The sequence below is a fragment of the Anastrepha obliqua genome, chromosome 1 (genome assembly GCF_027943255.1).
Source record: "Anastrepha obliqua isolate idAnaObli1 chromosome 1, idAnaObli1_1.0, whole genome shotgun sequence".
NCBI classification, from domain to species: Eukaryota; Metazoa; Arthropoda; class Insecta; order Diptera; family Tephritidae; genus Anastrepha; species Anastrepha obliqua.
In genome coordinates this window covers 152639538-152652118 of record NC_072892.1, presented here as the reverse complement: position 1 = coordinate 152652118, position 12581 = coordinate 152639538, and positions in this window count along the sequence as shown.

Genomic DNA, 12581 nt, shown 5'->3' with positions numbered 1-12581 from the left:
AGTAAGAACACAGAACTAGGTCTCTCATCAATCTAGATCGACTTTCCATTAGTACGGTAGTTTATATCATCCACGGGCACTGCCTAATGGGTAACGCATAGAGTTTCCTTTAAATAACGTCTACCGCAGCTGCAGTAAGAAGAAGAAGTAGATGGAAAACGTTGAGTACTTCCTCTGCCACTGTGCCGCTCTTGCTAAAACGCGATATCGCTGTTTAAACTCTTACTTCTTTGGATGTGTAGCAAGCCTGGAATCGGCAGTCATCCACATTATTTTACCATTTATCCGGGAGACGAAAAGGTTTGCCACAGAGGGGATCGGAACAAGAGCTTAAGTCCAAAATAGTGGCATTGCAATGCGCCTATAGTGGGCCCCCTCTATGCTCTTATAGAGAGTGGAAACTAGCGTAACCTAACTTTAACGAATATAAAAATATGTGGCGGGGGCATTAAAGCGCATGTTGGTTCTAAGTTTTTAGCCTGTACGATATATGAATTTCATTAATGAATTTATACTCATTTCCGAGGTAACGCATTTCTTTATATTAATTGTTTAATATTTCAGTTCTACATACATTCGTGACCCTCAGAAGGATTCCTGACCTTAACATTACTAAATTCAAAACATGTATTTTCCTTTCCATAATTTTTCTACGTTCAAATAAAGAATCAGAGATAGGTGAAATGGCACTTCTCAAATAGCACTAAAGCGCCGTTTTGAAACCAGAACTGTTGACGTAATGAAGAAGATTGATGGGATTTAGGTTGACGCATTGCCCTAGGCTGTCAAAGGAAGGAACACCCAGCAACCTTAATCGTCTAGCTGCCAAACCCAGACACTTACAGATACAATGCTTCATAGTTTACTTCGCTAAAAGATTCCCACAGCATCTGCAATGGGGGTTAAATGGTAAGCTTTTCCGCGTGTGAGCCGATTGTTCAATCGCCGGAAAATACAGTTACAAGTTTTAAAATTAAATGGCGTGGAGTCTACTGGACTTTCTGAGTTCTTCGTCTATTTCACTGAGGCCGAATTACTTTCGAAATAGCACACGAAGAAATCGAGCTCCATCTCATCTGCGCTTTCTTTAGAAATAGGTTGTGCAATTCCTCTTTAACAACAGTCAGGAGAAAGCGGATGACCAGGTGGAAGGTCCCAGATACCAATTCAATTCCCTCCTTGGCAAGCTCATCAGCATTTTCATTTCTCCCGATGTTCTTATGTGCTAGAACTGAGATGACCATGGCGTTATCAGAGCCTTGATCGCGGCTTGGCTATCGGAAGAAATGCTAATATCTCCCTCGCTCACGTTATCTGAGCATTTTGCATGCCTGCAGGAACGCAAACACTTCTGCCTGAAAAACATTTGCAGTATTCGCCTATATTAAGCAAATAGATAGGTTGACTGATTTAGAGAAAACCCTTCTCCGACTTCCGATTCCATCTTGGAGCCGACAGGAATGGCAGAGGAAAGATTTCCCTGGCATGACCCTCACACTCCTGTTTGCGCATAGAGAGATCGGTCCGAAGTTCAGAGAAAAACGAGGAAAATAGAAGTAAAAAGCATTTAATTCAATAACTGCTTTTACCACAACCCCGACCAGCCCTGATCTTTTGAAATTTTTCTGTGAGCCTTCAAAATTTTACCGGTTTTTTAAGTCACCGCTCATCTGAAAGTAAGTATTAGAATAGCAATAAACTATATTGTGGAAAACGGATGGAGACGCCGATCCATATGTGTCTGCAGCGACAGCAAAGCTGCGCTCTTGGCCTTAGACAGCTCACCAACCATTTCAAGGGTAGTCCTGTAAATCCAGGCTGAACTATGTCGGTAATGTATCCCAGGACACGTGGGTATCGCGGGTAACGAGATCTCTGACTCTTTACCCAGAATGGGCTCGGAGGTCAATTTTCTTGGCCCGGAGCCCGTTCAGCCGCTCCCTTCTGCAGCCATCAAACCACGGTTAGCAAATGGGATACTCTAACCCACAAGCGAACTTGGCAGGCTGTCGCAGTTCCTCCTGTCACTAAGCAGAGTGGACTGTAGGCAGCTGGTTGGACTAATGACGGTCCACTTTCTACGGGCGAAGCACATGCCCAACATATGGAGAGGAGGATGGGACGGCGGACCACTTCCTGTGCATCTGCACAGCCTTCGCTTGAATCAGGCTTGAGGTCTTTGGCACTGATGTGTTAAGAAACGACCACCTTGGCTCCGCAAGATCTACTCAGATTTCTTCGGAGGTGGAGTATATTTAAAGAAAATTAAAAAGGGAACTCGAATGCAATACAATGAACTTAATTGTGTCTGAGTGCTGTACTTGCTAGTCTGTCCCGACAAAAAAAAATTATTAGAGAATTGCTTATGTGCAGCTTCTCTTTCATCGTCTGAGTGCGTTGCTCGTGTTGGGCCTTACAACAAAAGATTTTTTTCATGACATTCGATTATATGCAGCATAAGGTTTCCCAATTCGTGCTGAGGTGCAAATATTATTAGATTAAATTCCTATTATTTCTGATGTTTCCTTGTCACGCACAATACCACTCAGCCACGCAACCACCTACTCACCTTCTAAATTGTTTACTTATTTCTACACATTCGGTTTCATTTTGAATAATAATTGAAATAATATATTTAAATACCTGATAAATAACAAGAGAGAAAATACACCACTTTTCAATATTTTAAAATTATTTTAGTTTGAAACGATATAAAAACAATCAAATTGAGATATTTTGCAAATTAATTATATTTGTTTACTTTGTGAAACATTGCATTTGTTAGCATAATTTCGATTGAAATACTTTAAAATTTCATAGACACATTAGGGTGTCTCACTTTTGTTTAGCTTCTACCTCAGAATACAAAATTATCACATCGCGTGAAGGGCATTAATCAGACGTGACTGATTATTTTACCAATCGATATGAAAAACACTAATGAGTGATGAGTCATTTGACGCAGTGCATGGCTTTGCTGTGAGTAAGTCACGGTTACGTCGCACTTTTTAGTAGATTTTCTTCATTATTGTATGGTGTTTTCTTTCTTTTTAAACTATCATACTACCACCCAACTATTTGGGAAGGAAGCAGCGAGGGAATGTAGTGGAAAAAGGAAAGAAGTCAGAATAGAACATAAAGTCAATGTCACGTGCCGCCATTGTGGCGAGCTTTTTTGTAAAGCTGTCACGCAGTCTTGTCGTTACATCTCGTTTCCAGTGCTGTCATACTCGCAGAGTCTGTTTTTGGAGAGATATTTCTTTCTGTATGTATAAATGGCAAATATTTTGAGTTTAAAACCGAACGAGCCACAAGCAAACAGATTCTCGAAATATTTAAAACCCAGAGTCACTTAACGGATAAAGTCCTTAGAAAATAATTATTTTCCACCGAACCAATAAATGTTCTGAATATGATTAAAATCGCTCGAAAAGTGGTCTTATAACGAGTTAAAAAATCCTTTTTCACTCAGTGAAATGCAAATCAAAATTAGCTTCGCAAATTAAGTTTAAAAATGCAGGGTGTCCGGTGACAGAATTAGGAAACAAAAGCTAAATTAAAAAAAAAATACTAATAATAAAAGTTTGTTTCAATAACTATTGCAAAGAAGATATGTACGGACTTTATTTTATTTTTAATTATTTCCTCTAAATTTTACCATTACGCCGGATGCACTCTTGGAATCTGGCGTCTATACTCCGGGCTACTCGCTGGAGAAATAATATCCAAATGTCATTAACCTCGCGAACGATATTTTCTTTTAGTGCTAAAGATGGTCGCTGGCTTTGTTTCCTAGACTTTACTCTTGGCTTTACAGTTAAGAGTCCATAGGTTGGGCGCCCTGGGAGTCCAGAACATCTTGTGATATGCTTTTCAGTTTGTAAGGGAAGAATATCACGCAGTAGCGCTATGGTTTCTCTGGCATCTAAAATCTGTCTAAGATTGTAGATTGAGGCAGAATTCTGCGCCAAAACCGATTAAGTTTAAGCTTTGGTAAGGGCAAAAAAAATGAATAAGGCAAAAATTGTAGACTGCGGAGCTACAAGTCACTATCCTATAGAGTCTTAGATCTAAGTTAACCGAAGATTGTCAGGTGAATTGTGGATGTCATGATAAAAAATGGAGCTACTGATTTATTTATCATCCGTATAGACAATAGTTTGCAGTTTCACTAATCGAAAGAGTTGAAGGTGAATAGGTAGTGCACGTGCTGGGCGGCCAACTAATCCTCCAGACAGGTATCAATTATTGTTGTCCGATGTACCAACTTGGAACTCTAGGAATTGATGATGATCCAGACAATAATTTCATAGTAACTGCACAAAAATTAATTAATAATTATTTTTAAAGTAATTTAAGCGAATATTCCTTAGTATCCTCCAGAAAATGTGATGCCAATATTCGATTCATTTGATTAAGTTCTTTAAGAGCTCGACTAGCTGCATTGATGGCATCATTTAATTTAGCTATGAATAAGTAGAATAGGCCAGCTTCTGGTAGGGATATTGATGAGATACCTGCCTTTAGAATATCAGGACAATCGTTAGTTCCAGTTAGGACTTTTAGAATAAATGAAGAGGCATGACATTTTCTCCTATTCTGAAGGGACTTTAAATTAAAGAGTAAATTCAGGGAGTTATAGATAGCAAATTTTAATTTTATAAAAAATCTTTTGGATGCACTCTACTATATATTTACATATGACGCCTGTCACCAAATAATAGAAACATATGCCAAATAAGACCTAGCAAAAGCGATAAATAATATTTGATCTGTATACGAATCCAAAAGTCTGAACTATTCCGAACTTCTGATGTAACCTGCACATCTGGAAGACCACTAAGTGGTATTTTCAAGGACCGGAAGGCATAATGGTAGCAAATTCCTTATGAAACTGGAGCGTAAGAAGTAACGATGCCTGGTAGAACTAATGTAGAACAGGACGCAACCCATTAGGAAAATATTTGTGTCGCATAGGTATACCGTAAGCCAATATGTGCCTATTGTCGGGAGAAAGACGGCTCTGGGAGAGGGAATTTTAGAGAGAAGAAGGCAGAATATTTCCTTGTGTTTGCCTGGCATTCGCTAGACGAATTGTAAAGTTACGCATTTTATGTATTTACGCGTAATCGATATACTAATTTCTAAACCTATCAAAGCACCTAATAAAAATTAGATTAAACTGTAAGTGCGGTTGCTGCTAATAAAATTTTAAAAGAAAATAATTCTAAAGAATCAGGGCAATTTGAAGAAGTTTATTTGAACAAAGTTTAATTCAAACCCGTTTTTTCCATCATTTCTTTTACCTTAAGGGGTTAGGGGTAGTCAGAGGCCCGAAAACATGATGATTTTCAATATTTTTTTTTTTTTTTGCCAGTCAATTGCTTTATTTTACAAAAATAACAATATTGCATTAATAAAGGGTTTTCCAATAAGAGGTGTTATTTCCGTAAAAAATCAATGGTTTTGTTGCTTGTGTGGCACGTAGCGCCGTCTTGTTGAAAATAAACGTTGTCCAGATCAATACCATCCAATTCCGGCCATAAAAAATCGTTAATTCTCGCTATCTCTCGATAGCGCAATCCATTCACCGTAACTGTTGCTCCAGCTTCATTTTCGAAAAAGTAAGATCCAATGACTCCACCGGACCATAAACTGAGCTAAACAGTTACACTTTAATGATAGAGAGGCTTTCCCATAATAACTCTTGGATTTTCTGAGCTCCAGATCCGACAATTTTGCTTATTGACGAAGCCACCGAGGTGGAAATGGGCCTCATCAGTCAAGATGATTTTTCGATGGAGTTCCGGATCATGTTCATGCATTTTAACGACCTAATCAGCAAAGACACAACGTTGTTGATGATCGGTCGGCTTGAGTTCTTGTGTTAACTGGACTTTATAAGCCGAATGACGTCGAGGAATTTCTTCAACATTTTCGACTACAACTGCAATATTTTCGGCTGTTCTTGAGCTACGTGCACAGGTTTTATTCTTCACATCAGTAACTTGTCCCAACAGCTCGAATTTTTCACCAATTCCTGTATTGCGGTCCGACAAGGTGCTTCACGATGACGAACCGTCTCTGCCAAATTTTCACCATTTTAGTAGTGAATTTTAATACTTTCAATGCTTTGTTTAAGCGTGTACCGTTAGATTTTGATTAATGGCGTAGTTTCTACTTGTAAAATATCAAAAAATTATAGTTTCAAAAGTGACATATACCGAAATAGCGGGTTATTCAAAATAACATCTGTTATTGGAAAATCCTTTACATCATGTTTCGACTTGACTTTAGCAAAATTTCAAAAAAAATTAATAATTGTAAAAGTCCACACAAACAGCGAAACCCGTTTCTCCAGAGTTCCATTGAGGTGATCATCAAAAGTCCTTGGACATTCATCTAAAATCAATCAGACAAGAGAAATTAGTTTTATGAATAGATAATCTTGTGCCTGATCGAAGCTTTTTTCACAACTAACAATATGGCGGCCTCAAGAAATATTTTTCGGATGTTCGAGAAAAAAAACCGACAATTAATTGTTTAAAAAAAATCGAAGTTTTTGAAAAAACAAAAAAAAATCCTTCGATCAAGCACGAGTTTGTTATGTTTTTCAAAAGCAGTACACATTTTTTTGAAATTTTTCAGCATACGAATGCTCCGGAGAGCCCGAGCGCCCTTTGTTAATTGTTGAATAACCCGAAAACTATTTATCGGATTGACTTCAAATTTTCACACAATATTTTTAAGATATTGCACCTTAAGAAAATGCAATTTTTTGAAAATTCTGACTACCCCTAACCCCTTAAACACCATAAGCAATTATGACGCTGTGTGTGGATAATTATCCCGCTATTTCCGACATCCTGTTTGATGGCTTAAAATTAATCATCCAATCTTATTTTTATATTATATAACATTTACTAAATAAAAAAAAAAAGATTTTAAGTGAAGAAAATCGTTTGTTTACCCTTTACGCGCTCCACTGCTTGCATCTTTGTATACAGTAGGTTCTGTTTTTATGCGGCTTTTTTATGCGGTTTTGAAATAGTGCGGTTTTTTTTAAATTACAAAATGCATGTCGAGTTATCGGGAATTGTACATATAAACAAGATTCTCCAAAAACTCATCACAGATTCATGCGGTCTATGGAACGTATCTATAGTTATAATATGGGACTAGTGCCCTTTTTTATGCGATTTTATTACATTATTTCAGATTTATGCGATTTTGGCATTTGAAACGTATCTATAGTTTTACTATAGAACTAGTAGCTTTTTTTATACTGTTTCTTTTATGCTGTTTCTTGCGGAACGTATCTACCGCATAAAAACAGAACCTACTGTACTTCAGTTACCTAGTCCGCGAGTGACAAAAATGATTGACATACAACGCCATACGCAAAAACTATAAATCTTCCGATAGGAGGATTAATTCTGCGCCACCTTGTATAAACTAAAGAATTTCTTCCTTTGTTAAGCTTCGAGTGCTGCTAGATTTATTTCATATTTCAATAAATGTCATTTGGTAGTGTGGAAGATTTTGAAAATTATACGCCACCCTAATGGACAAATGTTATGATTATATATGCGCATATGCAAATATAATATATAATAATTGCATATGTGTATGTTCGTATGTATGTGTGTAACGTGCTTTTGTGTGTATGCGAATATTAATTATGTTTGGCTATAAATGCGGTTAATAATGCCTAAAGCAAACAAAGCACCCGCAAATCAACACCAACACGAACTAACAGATGTCGTAATTTTAGATACATAGGAACATCTGTGTTCACAATAATAGCAGTGGGACACATTGCAAATTTTTACTATTTATTTATTTTTTATTTAATTTGTTTTATTTTTCGTTAATTTTTCTTTTTTAATATAATTTACTCTACAACAAAGTTTCAAACCTTCTAAGAAATTAAAATTAAACAAATTTTCATTTTTCGTTTCAAACATTTTTGTCAGATTTATAGAAAACTTCTGGTCATGCAGTTTTGTAGCCCCTTGAATTTTGGTTAATAAAAGAACGTTTGAAGTGTCTCGAAAATCGTGTTAATTTTTGATAATTTTTGAAGTGAAAACTTCTTTAGAATCGTTGGGAGTGATTTGAGAAAAAGTGAAACGAAAAAAGCGACACTCTTGGCTACGAATATTACATATACACGTAGCGACGAACTAAATAACTTTTAGGCCAACGCCGATCTTGGTTCGAATCACAAGAAAAAAAAAAATTTTTATACAGTTATTTTATTTTATTTTATGATATGTTTATGAGGAGCTTTTTTTCATGGCAGAAATACACTCGGTGTTTTGCCATTGCCTGCTGAGGGGTGAGCGCTATTAGAAAAATAGTTTTCCTTAATTTTGGTGTTTTCACCGAGATTCGAACTGACGTTCTCTCTGTGAATTCTGAATAGTAGTCACGCACCAACCCATTCGGCTACGGCGTTCGTTTAATTTTACTGATGCAAAAATGAGGAAAAATATATGAATAAAGTTTGCTTACTGTTTACACATTTTCCAAAGGTGACGGAGAACCAAAAAAAAAGTCGATTTTCAAACAAATACGAGTGCATATGTGTAATTGTGTTAGAGTTTTGGTCACGCCCCAGCAAAACCTTCGTGCATATGTGTTTGTAACATTCAAAAAAATGTAATTGTGTTAGAGTTTCGGTCACGCAGGGGACGCTCATAATAGCAACCGCGTGTGTATTTTTATATTCGTAAATATTTTCATTTTTAAATATTTACCGCAATCATGCCGAAAAATAATACAGAAAAGTGTCGTGAGTATCGACAGAAAAAAAAATCAATAAATAGCATCACGGAATTCATTCACGAAAATTTAATAAAGTATACACCAGAAGTATCGCGGATACTTAGAAAAGATTACAATAAAGTTCCAATGATTTTAAGTGGCGATTTTAACGTAAATTTTGCATTGGACACAGCGGTTCCTTTAATTGACGTTCTCAATACAACATTCAATTTAAAAATGTGTAACAATCGCACTGAATCGACAACACGATCAAAAACAACAATTGACGCGGTATTTCAAAGATATGTTGACAACATCGAAACCAAAGCATTTGTATCATATTTTATCTATCATAAGCCACTCGTATCATTTGTTGAAATTGAAAACATTGAGGATGAATAATAATAAAATGAAGAAAATAAAATATGAACTTTATAGCAATATTATAATGAACCTATAATTATCCCGCTCCTAAAGCTGCTTTCGTCTTATTCTCTCTCAGTTTGTTTTACGGAAGGTTTCACTTCTATCGCGTCTAACCGTTAGACTGGTATTTTTTTTTTCTTTTTTGTTGACGGTGATATGCATTTTATTGCTTTCTTTCAAGTAACGATTGCTCAAAATTTGTGTTTCATAGCGAACAAGTACAAGACCGCAAGAAAATGATGCGATTTTTGAGGCACTTCAAATTTGCATTTTTTTATAAAAAATTTCAAAGAGCTCTCTTAAAGTATGAAATTTTCGAAGAATTTGAATTAAAAACTTTTTAACTTTTAATGCAAATTTCTTGAATTGTTCACTATTTTACACAAAGCTTGAAACTGTAAATCATATGATATTTGTTCCAGCATAAACTACATTTTTCTTAAAAAAAAAAAAAAATAATATAATATAGATAGTACAAACACCCCAATCTTCCATTTCGCGCTGCTATTATTGTGAACTCATGTTGATTAAAATGTTGGAAAAGATGTGTAACTTTGGCAAACGGCGTCGTACCTCAATCATATTTGACACTTATCAACTAGACAGCTGACGTACAACAGACAAGCAGTGGAGCGCGTAAAAGTCAAAATAGAAATTTCCATTACTCAAACTCATTTTTTTTATTTAGTAAAAAAGGTTACTGTTGTTGAAGTGGTTGATTATTTTTACTCAAATAATCATAATTAGCTAGCGCCGCTTTACTACCACTGTTGTGTAATGTCGTGTGTTTTTTTTGCGTTTGAATCAGATAAATTTCGTTGCCAAGATCAAAGTCTTGCTCAAGTAAGACTTTGACATTCGCATAAATAGTGGAAATATGTACTTTCATTCACTCCCTCCGACTGACAGCTTCTGCAGATGGAATTAAAAGGCAGGTTTAGTCTGGATGCCTGAGCCCTACCTGCCAGTGACCTGTAAGGGTTGCACAGATACGTGAAATATTTGTGTGAGAGCACACTAACAGGTAATTCATCCTGTGGATGTTGTGCGGCGGCCATGTTTTTCCTGCATGTAGTTAATTGTTAACACCTTATTTTCCGTGGACTAAAACATAGTAGTGTTGGCTGTTTTTCATGTGTCGAATGGGCTAGCAACTGCCACCGCCTCCGTCATATTTAGTACCGAAACTTTTCTTGCTAGCTCATCCGCTATCTCATTACCTTCTATACCACCTGTGATCCAGAACTCATATCAGAGTAATTTGAAGCCAATGACGAAGCAGATCTAGATCCTCTTTACACTGAAAAAATAGTTTGGATGAAATTGAATCGGAATCTAAAGCTCGCATGATTCTCTGATTGCTAATAGTTCTGCCTGGAACACACTGGCATAGTTAGGAAGTCGTATTGATTTGGATAAGTTGAGCGGCTCCTACACACCACAGTTCATCTTCGAACCGTCAGTGTAGATTCCAATTGCGCATCTGCCAATCTCCTTCCCTTTATTCCATTCATCGCTCATTGAAAAAAATCCTTCTTGAAGTTGAGGTCGGAAATTGTGAAGTCTGAATGGTTTTTGAAAAGTAGGGGTACCTGTAGGAGGATCTTGCTGTGACCATACGATCTCGCTGTCATGCTTCCTATGCCTCTGAGCCTCACCGCGCTGCATGTAGCGATTGTTTTATATGTAAGTCTAATGGTAATACCATAGATGTGCGTTAAGCGCTTCAGTAGAACTGGCGCTAAGTGTTCCTGTAGTTAGGTTGGTTATATGCTGATCTTTGTATCTTATTCAGCTTGGATCGGCTGTATTTCTTTTCTATAGCGGGCCACCAGATTAGTGCCGCATATGTTAGCATAGGTTGTTGTTGTTGTTTTAGCAACTTACTAAACCCTGTCAGTTTAATGTAGTTACGGCTCGTCTTCGACTAGCTCATCTAACGGTAGGCCCAGAAAAATTCCTGTTTCGACAGGTTGGGTTCAGAGCGAAAGGGGCCTTGGGGGAATAAGTTGGACGGTGCATGTGAACATATGTTGAGTATGTCGGAATCAATTCTGGATAGGTATGAAGGAGCTTAGTCTGCTACAGTATCCAGAACGTTATTGTGTCAAAGTTACGCGGGGCTCTGGGGATGGCTGAAATTCTTCATTTACTGTGGGTGGTGGTTAGTCTCCGATTACGGCATTCCCGACCCCTGAATTTAGGAAGATGGTAAGTGCCTTCCGATGAATGTCATTGAGTCCAGTAGTTGTCGGTTAGTTTTGTCCTGGATTTCATCGGAATAGTTGAAGAGCTGCTTGCTGATGTGCCTGGGAGGCGGCTCGAGTTCTAGCAGGTGTCTACAAGGGTGAAACCTACGGTAGCTTCCGAGTATAAGCTGTTTTCTGAGCATTTTTTTGTGGTTATTATCGATCTTACTATGGCAGTGTAGGACCATTTGGATACGTTTGGTTGAAAACCCCATTTTTTATGCAAGTAAAATAAAGCAATGATAGAAAGTTTTTTCTAATAGCGCTCGCCCCTCTGCAAGCAGACCTCCAAGTGTATTTCTACCATGAAAAAGCCCCTCATAATAAAAAAGCTGTCGTTTGGAGTCGGCTTAAAACTATAGGTCCCTCAAGACGCGCGTAACGTAACAAGAAGGATAAGGAACACGGCCAAACACCCAAAAACGGTGTAAATTATTCAAAAGCAACATTGGGTGATTAATTTAGCGCCACCTTGAATCATAGACTGTAAAAGTTAAAATAGTGATTTCCATCACTCAAAACTATTTTTGTTTTATTTAGTAAAAAAATTATTCAAAAACAAAATTGGATGATTAATTTTGCGCCACCTTGAATCATAGCCCGTAAAAGTCAAAATAGAGATTTCCATCACTCAAAACTTTTTTTTTATTTAGTAAAAATATTATTCAAAAACAAAATTGGATGATTAATTTTGGGCCACCTTACACATTAACCTCCAAAATGTATTTAATATGTCCTGGCGGCATTTCACCATTTTCCATATAATTTTTTTCTTTTACTTAGCTTATATGTAAAATAAATATCTGCTTGCGGCGAATAATTTTGTAGTCTCATCAACTCATCAAAAACAAACTCAGAGCCACAAAATGGGCTCGCCATACTGCAGCATATCCTAAAATATGGAAATATGTTACTGAAGAATAACTATTTATGAAAATCATTATTTCTAAGTAAAGAGTTAATTCGCATTTTCTGTTCAAAATAAATTATTAATATATTCGTGCCATTAAACGCACCATAACTGCCCACACCAACTGCTCTTCCGCTTTTTGCGGAACTCATTTCCGTTGCTTGTCGCTTGGCTGAGCATCAAAATTATTCATAATGAGCGTCGAAATATCTTGTGGCAACAGTGAA